Source organism: Natator depressus, chromosome 7 (assembly GCF_965152275.1).
Source record: "Natator depressus isolate rNatDep1 chromosome 7, rNatDep2.hap1, whole genome shotgun sequence".
NCBI lineage: Eukaryota > Metazoa > Chordata > Testudines > Cheloniidae > Natator > Natator depressus.
The window spans coordinates 98,417,782-98,429,886 of NC_134240.1; the positions used below are offsets into that span (position 1 = coordinate 98,417,782).

The window sequence follows — 12,105 nt, forward strand, 5'->3', positions numbered from 1 at the left end:
CCTCACTTGCTTTTGTAACTACTTCTGATTTAGTATCATTTCATAATTTGCTAATTTAGTACTTGTGCTTTTTACTTGCTCTTCTGTACCATGAATAATAGAAGTTAAAAAAGACTAGGCTATACAAAGAAAGCTCCAGTATTTTCCTCCCAGCTTGATACACACTATAGTTTATCATTAATACCTGTTTACAGTCTCGGACAGTTTTCTATCCAACTGTTTTTATCCAAGCAAATTAGAATTAATTGTTCAAGAAAGACTTTGTGTCAAGGTTCCTCCCCCACTCTGAACGCTAGGGTACAGATGTGGGGACCTGCATGAAAACCTCCTAAGCTTATCTTTACCAGCTTAGGTCAAAAACTTCCCCAAGGTACAAAATATTCCACCCTTTGTCCTTGGATTGGCCGCTACCACTACCAAACAAATACTGGTTACTGGGGAAGAGCTGTTTGGAAACGTCTTTCCCCCCAAAATACTTCCCAAAACCTTGCATCCCGCTTCCTGGACAGGTTTGGTAAAAAGCCTCACCAATTTGCCTAGGTGACTACAGACCCAGACCCTTGGATCTTAAGAACAATCCTCCCAACACTTGCACCCCCCGCTTTCCAGGGAAATGTTGGATAAAAAGCCTCACCAATTTGCATCGGTGACCACAGACCCAAACCCTTGGATCTGAGAACAATGAAAAAGCACTCAGTTTTCTTACAAGAAGACTTTTAATAGAAATAAGAGTAAATAGAAGTAAAGAAATCCCCTCTGTAAAATCAGGATGGTAGATACCTTACAGGGTAATTAGATTCAAAACATAGAGAATCCCTCTAGGCAAAACCTTAAGTTACAAAAAAGATACACAGACAGAAATAGTTATTCTATTCAGCACAATTCTTTTCTCAGCCATTTAAAGAAATCATAATCTAACACATACCTAGCTAGATTACTTACTAAAAGTTCTAAGACTCCATTCCTGGTCTATCCCCGGCAAAAGCAGCATATAGACAGACAGAGACCCTTTGTTTCTCTCCCTCCTCCCAGCTTTTGAAAGTATCTTGTCGCCTCATTGGTCATTTTGGTCAGGTGCCAGCGAGGTTACCTTTAGCTTCTTAACCCTTTACAGGTGAGAGGAGTTTTCCTCTGGCCAGGAGGGATTTTAAAGGGGTTTACCCTTCCCTTTATATTTATGACACTTTGTGAGACAGTATCAAAATCCAAGTACTGAGTACTACATCACCAGTGTTCCCTGTGTCAACTAATCCCTATGTCAACAAAAGCAATCAAGTTTGCCTTGCAAGGGTAGAAGTGGACAATTGGTACTCAACAGAAGAACAATGCTTTCCCAGATGTCTGAAACATTCCATTTTATGTAACAGTCACAGCTCTCTAAGGAAAGCAAAGGGAGAATGTGCTACACCTGTTCGTGATATACTAAATTATTATATTATCAATTAATGTAGTTATCAACTGCTAAAATGCAGTACACAAATTATGATACCACATAACATTTAAATGAAAATTCCTGAAGGTTAGATGACTTGAGAGAGTTGTAGTTGAACTTAATATGGAAAATCAGGCACTCAGAATTGTGAAGTACTGTACCATGAGGAAATTCTGTGGTTAGATTGTCTGATGAACATTCTAAGCAGTAATATCCCATGAGAACAGACAACTACTGGTAAGGAAGTTCCAGACCAATGACCACTATGTTTAGAACCAGAGTACCTTGGAAGGACTTCTTGTATTTCAAGTAATCCAGGGGAATATTAAAAACTGGATTGGACAGGTGGAGGAATGGCCAGACAGTAGCAGTCATCTCTTAGCTCCACACCATTCTAATTTTTAAATCAGTGATTAAATGCTGGTTCTCTAAAATAAACACACCAGAAAGGGAGATATGGAAGGAAAGAGGGCAAACCATCAAATTTGATCCAAATTAGACCATCAAAGATTTCTTCCTGGGGAAAGACACTTGTGCATTTACAAGCTTCCCAGGACTCAGAGGAGAACATGATTTAAATTCTATTCTGGAATGATGGAGCCACAAAATTCCATGGTAGCCTTGATACTCAGAGATTAAGAGCTGCTGGAGTATAGCAGCTGAAATACGGCACTTGAAGGAAGCAAGGTCTCCGATGAATTCGAAGATGAACAGGGACAGGCAAATTAACAGAACCAAACAAACGTTACTGACAGTGAAAAAGCATATCAGAAAAAACAAGATAATAGAATTTAATGAATGAGGCCCAAGTAGTCAGCATGCTTAGATTAGGGTAAAAAGTATTTCCAAGGACCAAGCCAGGGATGGCCTTAAAAACACATTCAACTGATGCCAAATTTAAGAAAGAAAGCCGTATCAATTATTTGATAAGAAAAAAGAAATGCTAGGTTAAAATTTGACAATCTAACACTATGAATATCAATTCACCAGTCAATAGACAGAAGTCTACCAGCATTGTTGTCAAGTCGGCAGGACTCCACAACTGCAAAACATTTCAAATCTCCTAAAAGCCTTTTTTTTTAACTTTACAGGATCAATCCATTATAGAAGGCAAGCAGAGGAATACACTCATAGTACCTTGACACATATACTAAGAACATTCCTTAAATGAGTTGTCAAAAAAATTTTTTTAAAGGCTTTCTCCTCTATAATCTTGGCACATCATGATGACTATACAAACTGCAGTTTCTTAGCTGGAAACACAGTACTACAGCAACAGACAAAAACATAAATCACATTCTATTTGATTATTAATGAGAACTGTATATTTGAGAGCCAGGGTGTATAAAAGCGTGAGTTGATGGTCAAATGAGGAATCAATAAATTTGGCCCAGACTTACCCTTCCAATAATTGCCAGGTGAAGACAATGTTGATCAACTTCAGGTTTCAGTTGCTGATAAAACTCAAACAACAAACAACGTCTATTCATCTGTCAAAGATATGAAAGTACAAGCAATGACTCTTCACTATTAAGTAGTTTATTGTGTTTCACTTGTTTAGCACTAAGTAGTGTTGCAAAAAATGCTCCTATGGAAATCAAAACTGACATTTTCCTTCAGAGCAATAAATAAATAAATAAATCCATTTCCCCCTTATGTAGTTTTGTCTGATTTTATCCTAAGGAAAAATGCATTTTTAATCAGTAGATTATGAATATTTTGTGAAAACTTATATGTCCATCTGCCACTATGTCAGGATGACACTGAGATTTCATTTTTGTTTAAAAAAAGAGCACAATGATTCTGAGATAGTTTTCGTAACAAAAATATGTTAATTTAGATTCAAATTAGCAACACTTCTCAGAATCTTGGCAAGTTACAATTGCCAAGATTCTGAGAACTTTTGGTAATTCATAAAACAAGGTCGGATAGCTCGCTTTTCTTTCTTTTTTTTTTTTAATACACAGATATCTTTGTTTTGGAAACAAGATTGCTAGACACAAAAGTCTAAGAAACATAAGAACTTTTAAAGTTAAGCCTCTCAGCAGTGTATAGCTTCTAATCCTCTACCCTCTACCCACATTCCTCACCAATACCACAATCACTGTGCAGCACAGACCACTTTAAATGTGCTTCCATAGGACCATTCTGAATGCATCCCTTTACCGGCTTATTTTTTGCCTATCACTAATAGTTTTGGATGCAAGCACCTTCATGCTTTCTCCCATGTTGGCCCTCACACTTGGGAGGAACTCCCCATAAAGATACAAAAAGCTACCTCCTTATCCTCCTTCACATCCCTCTATAAAATTGTCCTTTGCCATGATGCTTACAACAAACTTCACGATAGCCAGGCCACTGGTGCACCAAACCTGCTGCCTGTCCTGCTGACCAGTATTGTCCCATTGTGTTCCTGTCTGTCGGTCTGTATCGATTTCTTGTCGCTTTTTTTATACTTATATTGTTAACTCTCTGGGACAGGGACCATCTTTTTTGTGTGTGTTTATACATCACCTAGCACAACTGAGTCTTGGTGCATGACTAGGGCTGCTAGGCGCTACAGTAACACAAATAAATAACAATAATAATAAAGTACTGTAGTTGGTTTATGGGGAGAAGATAGTTTGCTAAAGGGTTGCGTGCTGAAGGGCATTTAAAGACTGGCATCCCTTGGAGGGCAGAGTTAAGTGGTAAGTAAATGTAAGGACCTAGGAACTAGAACATGGGTCTGCAGAGCCTGGGGTGGCTGTTATTTTCACAGTGCCACTGAGAGGCCATGCATAGGCACAGCCAGGGAGCATTATGGAGAGTAGGTGCAGCAGGAAGTACCCATTGTGATAGTATCCTGAGGCCCTCTGCTTAGCCAAGTGCCCCCCTATTTAACCCCAGAAGTGGCCCCAGGAAGTAGTCTGGGCAGCCACACCGACTTTAACCTGTTACAGAGTCAGACTTTGCCTCATCTTCTAGTCTCTGACTCTGACCCTGATTCCTCCCTCTTGATTCTAACCTGGTACTACCTCTGATCTCCAGTCTCCGATCCCAACCTAACTCTGACTTCTGTTTATAGGACCTGACCTCACGATTCCTTCAACTCCTGCCTAACGACTCCTGTCCCTGGTGGGCAGACCTCAGCCCAGCCGTGACCATTAGGCCAGACCACCTACATCCTAGTCTCTTACAGTAAGAGCCTGATACACTGCCTCCTAAAGTCAATAGGAGTCTTCCTATTGACTTCAAGAGACTTTTGAATTATGCCCTCCTTGCTTTATGCTGATGGTTATTTTACTTCTTGGACAAATCAACATTAAAAATTTATGTTAAGCTGTACAAAGAATAAGTATATGAGTGTTATTCCTTTTCTGCACAGTACCGGGCATTGGACTATAAATCTAACATTTCCATTGAAAAAAGAGCTGAGAATGGAAGTTAATCAAACTCAGAACAAATACTAATTGCCAAAGAAGTGTGGAGCAAATGAGTTTCAAGGAGCTTCAAGAAAAGATTTACTGGCACACCTCCCACAAAAGAAAGCTCTAACAAGCCACTGATCACTTGCAGATGCATTTTGAACTCAAAACTATGATGATTTTAGGCATATTTAGGCCTAGATTTTAGTTTTAAATTAGTTTGTATGGATAAAGCACATGGGGCAATCACATTATACTTCTTGTACCCCTGACTGACTGAGCCTGCCCAATGTCAGCTGAGGTGAAGCCATTTGCACCTCTATGAGGTGAGAGAAACTTCATTTAATGTGAGTGATAAAGCTGGAAAAATCAGAACCCTTCTCCCCAATGAGAGAACACCCCTAGAGTCTGAGCTTGACTCTGCATCACCTCAATGCACATGGCTCCCCAAATGGGATGAAATTCTCACCCTATGGAAAGGGCCACCATAAATCTCACTTGAAGCTTAATGATACATAGGCCATACAATGACTCTGTGTACAGGAGAGTATTTCACTTATGGAGTTCTTAAAGGATCAGGTCCTTGCTGTGTGTTTGTGGCAGGCAATAACCTAGAATATCATGGCATTCTGTAATTCCCCCCATTACTATCAGTTCCACGGGATTACATGTGTGTATCTAAGAACAGAATTGAACCTTTATTGTTTAGTATACGTTTAATTGGGAACTTATTTCCTAAACTTTTGAAAGGTTGTTTTATGTCATCATGCTAGAAGGATAGCTACTGCTCTAGGGCACATGGGGGTCATAAGTAAGGTTACGTTTTAGTCACGGGTATTTTTATTAAAGTGGACAGGTTACGGGCAGTAAACAAAAATTCATCTCCTGTGACTGTGCATGACTATATACCCCTAAATCTTGGGTGATCATGTGAGTTGCCCAGGGGTCGCCGTACGTGCTCTGGGGGGGGAGCAGCCCAGCAACCATGGCTAATGGAAGCCGCAGGGGGTGGCACCTATGGGCAGAAGCAGCATGCGGAACCGCCTGGCCCCACCTTCGCCTAGGAGCTAAAGGAGGGACATGTCGCCACTTCAGGGGAGCCCCGCCTCCCGCCCCCATGAGGTAAGCATCACCCAGACCCCTCACCCAATCCCCTGCCCCGAGCCCCCTCTCACACCCAAACTCCTGCTGCTGTGGGGGGTGGCAGGGTGCAGTGGCCCGTGACTGTCCCAGCAGCAGCCCAGTGTGGCCGCTGCAGAAATCGTGGAGGTCCTGGAAAGTCACAGAATCCATTACCTCCGTGATAAAGTTGCAGTCTTCGTCAAACCCTGACTGACTGAGCATACTCTGAGAGGTGGAAGACACAAGAAGCATCTCTTGAAATGCGCAAGTATGTGTTTTTAGGGTTTTTTTCCAATCCTCCTAACTTTCAGTTGAACATAAGAACAGCCATACTGGATCAGACCAATGGTCCAATTAACCCAGTATCTTGTCTTCCAATAGTGGCCAAAGCCAGGTGATTCAGAAGGAATGAACAGAACAGGTAATCATCAAGTGATCCATCCCCTGTTGCTTCCTGCTTCTGATGTACTCAAAAAAAATTGCTGTTACATTGAGTCTTTGGCTAGCTGTTCTTCAGATTCTTTTTTGCCCTTCCAACTTACATTTTTACCTTCACTTGCCAGAGTTTTTGCTCCTTTCTATTTGCATCAATAGGATTTAACTTCCACTTTTTACAGGATGCCTTTGTGCCTCTAACTCAGGGGTGGGCAAACTTTTTGGCCCAAGGGCCACATCTGGGTGGGAAAATTGCTGCAGGGCCGGGGCAGAGGGTTGGGGGGATGGGGGCGGATTGCAGGGTGGGGGTGGTGGTGTGCAGGAAGGGGCTCAGGGCAAGGTGTTGGGACAGAGGAGGGGTGTGGGGTGTATGAGGGGGCTCAGGGAAGGGGGTTAGGGTGCAGGAGTGGTGTGGAGTGCAGGAGGAGGATCAGGTCAGGGGGTTGAGGTGCAGGAGGAGGCTCAGGGCAGGGGGTTGGGGTGCAGGATGCAGCAGGGGGCTCAGGGCAGGGAGTTGGGGTGCGGAGTGCAGGAGGGGTTCGGGCTCCGGGGTGGCAGCGGCGTGCACCGGGGCCAGGGCAGGCTGCCTGCCTGCCCCGGTCCTGGCCCACGCCACTCTGGGAAGTGGCTGGCACCACGTCCCTGTGATCCTTGGGGGTGGGGGTGGGGCGCAGAGGGCTCCACATGTTTCCCTCGCCTGTGGGTACTTCCCCCGAAGCTCTCATTGGCCACGGTACCCTATTCCTGGCCAATGGGAGCTTTGGGGGAGGTATCCACAGACAAGAGCAGCGTGCGGCGCTCTCTGCCCCCCACCCCCGTCCCCACCCACAGGGGCTGCAGGGACGTGGTGTGGCCGCTTCCCAGAGCAGCACAGAGCCCACGGCAGTGGCAATCCCGCTGGCCAGATCCAAAGCTCCAAGGGGCCGGATCTGGACCGGGGGCTGTAGTTTGCCCACCCCTGCTCTAACTGCTTCTTTTACTTTGTTGTTTAGCCATGGTGACACTTTTTTTGGTCCTTTTACTATGTGTTTTAATTTGGAGTATATGTTTAAATTGAGCCTCTATTATGGTGTCTTTAAAAAGTTTCCATGCATCTTACAGGGATTTCACGTTTGGTACTGTACCTTTTAATTTCTGTTTAAATAACTTCCTCATTTTTGTGTAATTCCCCTTTCTGAAATTAAATGCTACCGTGGTGGGCTGGTTTTGTGTTTTCCTCCCCCCAGGGATGTTAAATTTTATTATGTTATGGTCACTATTACCAACCGGTTCAGCTATACCTCACTTAAAGTCATCCCGGTTAATGCTGTTTCATTGTTACGTTGCTGATCAATTAGGGAACATGTTCATTTAAAGTTGTGCAATGCTCCCTTATAGTGTCGTTTGGCAGCTGCCTGCTTTGTCCACTGCTTGCAGTAAGAGCAGCCCGTTGCAGTTAGCTGGTGGGGGCTTGGAACCAGGGTGGACCGGCAGCCCCCTGTCAGCTCCCCGCTCCCCTAAGTTCCCTGTGCGGCAGCCGCCCAGCAGTCTATCAACTGCTGGCAGTTCAGCTGTCCCGCCCCCCACTGCCATGTGCTGCTCCTGCCCTCTGCCTTGGAGCTGCTCCCGGGAGCCTCCTGGTTGCTGTGGGGGGGGGGGAGGAAAAGGTGGGCTAATGTTAGGGTGTCCCCCTCCCCCCTGCTCCTGCCCCCCGCTTACCCCTTCTCCATATAAAGCAGGGTGGGGACATGACAGGGCTCAGGACGGAGACAGCTTGCTGGCCGCAGCTGCTGTCTCAACTTCCTGATATACTTAAAAAGGCAATGTACTTAAGAGTGGTGTCAGCGTACTTAAAGGGGCAATGCGCATCACTCTCTCTCTCCCACACACAGGACGTGTATCTCTGTCTGCCATACTGTCTCCCCTCCCTCCATTCGTGCTGCCATGTAGAGTGTGAGGCTACATTAACAACAAAGTGTTAACCCTTAAGGGCTCAGCCGAATGCTAGTTCATCATTTAGTAGTAAGGCATTCCCTGGGAAATATCCCACCCTCTGATTCCACAACCTCAACCAAGCTTCACAATCATCATTGCTGTGTATAGTATTACATTGTTTGTTTAAAACATATACTGTTTGTGTGTGTGTGTATATATATATACATACACACACACACACACAAACATACACACACAGTACACGTTTTAAACAAACAATTTAATATAATATAGTTTTTTGTCTGGTGAACCCCCTCCCCCTCCCAATTTACATTAATTCTTATGGGGAAATTGGATTTGCTTAACATCGTTTCACTTAAAGTTGCATTTTTCAGGAACATAACTACAACGTTAAGTGAGGAGTTACTATATTCACCTTTTGGACCAGATCCTGTGCTCTATTTAGGACTGAATCAAGAATCAATTTGCCTTATTTCTTAAGTACCAATCAAATTCTGTGTAATTTCCATATAGTTACTTAAATAAGTGTGTGTGAAATACATCAACAGACATTATGAAATAGTGGGCATGGCAATGAGCTGGGAATCAGAAAAATTCTGGCTTTGTTTCTCTTTCTGGCTCTATTAATCTATTGTGTGACCTTAGACAAATCTCTTCAAAGGTCTTTGCTTTCACTTTCCCTGACACCTTTATCTTGTGTATTTAGGGCAGAGACTGTCTCTTAATATTTACGTATACAGTGTGCAAAGTACAGTGGTGCCCCAAGCTTTGTTGGGACCTCTAAGGTCCAAGGAAACAAATAAATATATATCAGACCGTGGAAAAAGAGAGTGAGTATCTGGTTGGACAAGGCTCTGACTGTGTATACCTATAATTCTATGCAAGTCAGGATAATCTTTACATTTGAAACCTAAGAGACACGTTTCAAAGTTTTCATTTACTGTAAGTACAGCTGCTATATTTACATAATTGGATTGGCTTAATTTGTTTAATGCTGCAGCTTTTTTATGGTTTATTTATTAAAACACAAAGTCCTGTCTGTATTAAACCCCAGAGTAGTATCAATGCTTGTGTATTCTATTGAATTACATAGAATTTTTTCCAGGCTAATAATGAGTAGCAGCAGTGCAATTTTTATTACATACTAAAGTTTATATTTTAAATTTTAAACAACTGAAAATTGAATTGAATTTTGCATTTAGTAAAGATACAAATCCCATAACTGCTAGTTTAAGCCTACTGAGTGTTGACTGTATTGCTTTAACAAACCAACAGACAGTTACTGGTGAAAGTCATTTTATGTTCAGTGCTCCCTTGTTACAAAGGGCTGTGTTATAAAAGACTACAATATTTTTATCATCTTTTCTCTTATCTAGATGTCAAGTCGATTGAAATTCTCTATAGCCACACATTTTATGACATGTTATTTAATATGGCACACAGCTGCTAAATAAAATAACTTAATGAGATGACAGGCTACAGCATCCTGTTTTTCCCTCAGTTAGTACCATGGAGTCTGAATTTAACATTTTCCATTTTAATTAGGGTGGGGGAAATCAGTATTTTGGTCTCGGAAAATTTCAGAATTATAATGAATTTAGTTCTTATGAAAAGTGTTGGATTGTCAGACAGTGATGGGACAGGTCATCCACAGAACAAAACACAACTCACACTGCTGCAGTGCAACACTCCTTCCACTGTACATCAACTTTGAGCAGGAGGAACCATGGACTAAGGACAAATCTAAGGGCTTGTTTACCTTGGAAAAACTGGTCCCCTCAAGTGTGCCTCAACATTCACACTAATGTTTTCCATCTGGTGCTCAGTCATTCAGACTCACAGTTTGGATTAGACTTTCTCAAACTAAAGATAACTATCAAGTAAACAGAGACACACTGGTTAGTTTGCATGGGGAAGCTTGTACTATTAATGCTCATGCTGTACCTGCTCTGTACTTTTGTCTCTAGGCTGTCAATCCTACACATACCAATCCAAACAAGTACCAAATTTACCCCCAAAGAACTGCCTTGAATGAAAAACATTATCTTCTAGCTGGAGTGAAGTTTTCAAAGTCATAATCTGTGGGCATGGTCCAAATTCTCAGACACTGTAAATCAGTGAATCTCCATTGTCGTCTATGGAATTATTACGCTGATTTACACCAGCTGAGAATTGGTCTAATATAGTGTTTCCAAAACAGCAACAGGTTACAGAATAAGAATTTAATCCAAATGGCTTTTGCATCATCAGCTCCAGCATTAAAGATTTTGCAACTGGAGCAGTTACTAATTATCAGTTATAGAATCCTATAATCATAACAATGCAGGCTTATAAGGGACCCCAGAGGTCATCAAGTCCAACTCCCTGCACTAAGACAGGACCAAGTAAACCTAGAACATCCCTGATACATGTTTGTTCAACCTGTTCCTAAAAACCTTCAATGATGGAGATTCCACAACCTCCCTTAGAAGTCTATTCCAGAGCTCAACTACCCTTACAGTTAGAAAGTTTTTCCAAATATGTAACCTAAATCTCTCTTGCTACAGATTAAGCCAATTACTTCTTTTCCTACCTTCAGTGGACATGGAGAACAATTTATCACAGTCCTCTTTATGACAGCCATTAAAATATTTGAAGACTATCAGGTTCCCTCATTCTTCTTTTCTCAAGACTAAACTGGCCCAGATTTTTTTTTAAAACTTTTCCCAGAGGTGAAAGTAAGCCAGTACACCCCAGTACGGCATACCGGCAAGAGCCAGTGTGCCGTACCAGGGTGGATCGGCTTCCCCAGGCGCAATTTAAAGGGCCTGCAGCTCCCAGCAGCAGCTGGAGCCCCCGGCCCTTTAAATTGCTGCCAGATCCCTGGGGTAGCAGCGGCAGGGCTGGGGCGGCGATTTAAAGGGTCCAGGGCAGTAGTGGCGACCAAGCCCTGGGCCCTTTAAATCGTCCCCGGAGCCCCACCACTGCTTCCCCAGGGCTCCAGCAGGCTCCGGGGATGATTTAAAGGGCCTGAGGTGGTAGTGGCGGCTGGAGCCCTGTCCCTGGAGCCGGAACCCTGGAGAAGTGGCAGTGGGGCTCCAGGGACGATTTAAAGGGCCCAGGGTTCAGGCCGCTGCTACTGCCCTGCGCCCTTTAAATGGCTGCCAGAGCCCCCGGCTGCCTCTGTTACCCCGGCGGGGGGAAGGGGGAAGGAGGCACTTACCGATACAGTGTGGGTCAGGGCTGGCTCTGACCCCCCTCGCCCCCCTCGCAGCCCCACCCCTTCCGGGGACCAGAGCCAGCCCCAGCCCTGCCCCGTACCGGTAAGTCCCTAGACTTACTTTCACCCCTGACTTTTCCTCATAGGTCAGGTTCTCTAAATCTTTTTTTATAATTTTTTGATCTCCTCTGGACTCTCTCCAATTTGTCCACATCTTTCCTAAAGTCCAGAATTGAACACAGTGCTCCAACTGAGGCCTCACCAGTGCCAAGTAGAGTGGGATAATTACCTCCTATGTCTTACATATGACTTTCCTGTTAATATACCCCAGAATGATATTAGCCTTTTAAAAACTACATCACACTGTTGATTCATATTTAGTTTGTGACCCACTAAAACACCCCAGATCCTTTTCAGCAGGACTCTAATTTGTCAAGGTCATTTTGATGTTGATGTGTCAGCTAGAAAATAATTCAGATTACGCTGTCATAGCTCTATTGGCTCTCAAGAGCTAACAGGGTAAAATGTAGGGGGAAAGTTGTTTTAGTCAATAAAGTAAGTCCAGATGACTAAGA

At 43.3% G+C, this 12,105-nt stretch overlaps 1 long non-coding RNA gene across 1 annotated transcript in view; it reads right to left on the reverse strand.

The window, feature by feature from the left end:
* Nucleotides 1-2,830: 2,830 nt before the first annotated feature.
* Nucleotides 2,831-12,105, reverse strand: part of LOC141991678 (uncharacterized) — a 44,052-nt gene continuing 34,777 nt past the window's right edge. The window contains exon 3 of the long non-coding RNA XR_012640430.1: nt 2,831-2,922. This is a non-coding gene — a long non-coding RNA (uncharacterized LOC141991678). The remainder of the gene's footprint in view (nt 2,923-12,105) is intronic.